Consider the following 1,884-nt stretch of genomic DNA (forward strand, 5'->3'; position numbering starts at 1 on the left):
CAGACATCAGGAAAGATTGCGTAAAGAGACCACCATCCATGCAGGCAGGCAGGCAGACAGACAGACAGGCTCCGGTCTTATCTTGGCACCTGGGATCAGTCCATCAATCATGATCCTCTCAAGGCTCCAGAACAGGGACACCAGGACAGGGGCACCAGGACAGGGGCACCAGGACAGGGACACCAGGACACCAGGACAGGGGCACCAGGACAGGGACACTAGGACAGGGGAACCAGGACAGGGACACCAGGACAGGGACACCAGGACACCAGGACAGGGGCACCAGGACAGGGACACCAGGACACCAGGACAGGGGCACCAGGACAGGGACACTAGGACAGGGGAACCAGGACAGGGACACCAGGACAGGGACACCAGGACACCAGGACAGGGATTTTGAATCATCAGGGTTGTGCTTCAAATGGAAACCTTTTTCTATTAAAGAATAGGGACTAGGGAGCCATTTGGGATGCACAAGGAGACTTGGACTCATTAGGAGTCAACAGGTTAACTGAGGGCACTATATAGGGACTAGGAAGCCATTTAGGATGCAGGAGGAGACTGTGACTCATTAGGAGTCAACAGGTTGATGGTTGGGAAACAGGAGGTCGTGTTGTCTCTGCTCTGGACTCTGGAATGGATTAGAGGTAAATGAAGTGTGATATGTGCTGAGTGAGTGTTTTTGGGCGTACATTTCATCATGTAATATTAGGATGGATTGCTGTGTGTGTGTGTGTGTGTGTGTGTGTGTGTGTGTGTGTGTGTGTGTGTGTGTGTGTGTGTGTGTGTGTGTGTGTGTGTGTGTGTGTGTGTGTGTGTGTGTGTGTGTGTGTGTGTGTGTGTGTGTGTGTGTGTGTGTGTGTGTGTGTGTGCGTGTGAGTCTCTCTTTCACCAACGATTAATCTCAGTGGCACCAGCTGCTAAAATCCCACTATGCTTTGATCAATGTGAGCTATTTCCACCTCTCTGGATGGGTTGAGGCTGGAGGAACAGGCTGGATAGAGCCTGCTGTATATAGGGAATAGACATGCTGCTGTATATAGGGAATAGACATGCTGCTGTATATAGGGAATAGACATGCTGCTGTATATAGGGAATAGACACGCTGCTGTATATAGGGAATAGACACGCTGCTGTATATAGGGAATAGACACGCTGCTGTATATAGGGAATAGACATGCTGCTGTATATAGGGAATAGGCACGCTGCTGTATATAGGGAATAGACATGCTGCTGTATATAGGGAATAGACACGCTGCTGTATATAGGGAATAGACATGCTGCTGTATATAGACACGCTGCTGTATATAGGGAATAGGCACGCTGCTGTATATAGGGAATAGACATGCTGCTGTATATAGGGAATAGACACGCTGCTGTATATAGGGAATAGACACGCTGCTGTATATAGGGAATAGACATGCTGCTGTATATAGGGAATAGACACGCTGCTGTATATAGGGAATAGACACGCTGCTGTATATAGGGAATAGACACGCTGCTGTATATAGGGAATAGACACGCTGCTGTATATAGGGAATAGACACGCTGCTGTATATAGGGAATAGACATGCTGCTGTATATAGGGAATAGACACGCTGCTGTATATAGGGAATAGACACGCTGCTGTATATAGACACGCTGCTGTATATAGGGAATAGACACGCTGCTGTATATAGGGAATAGACACGCTGCTGTATATAGGGAATAGACACGCTGCTGTATATAGGGAATAGACACGCTGCTGTATATAGACACGCTGCTGTATATAGGGAATAGACACGCTGCTGTATATAGGGAATAGACACTCTGCTGTATATAGGGAATAGACACGCTGCTGTATATAGGGAATAGACACGCTGCTGTATATAGGGAATAGACACG

Source organism: Oncorhynchus keta, unplaced genomic scaffold (assembly GCF_023373465.1).
Source record: "Oncorhynchus keta strain PuntledgeMale-10-30-2019 unplaced genomic scaffold, Oket_V2 Un_scaffold_4110_pilon_pilon, whole genome shotgun sequence".
NCBI classification, from domain to species: domain Eukaryota; kingdom Metazoa; phylum Chordata; class Actinopteri; order Salmoniformes; family Salmonidae; genus Oncorhynchus; species Oncorhynchus keta.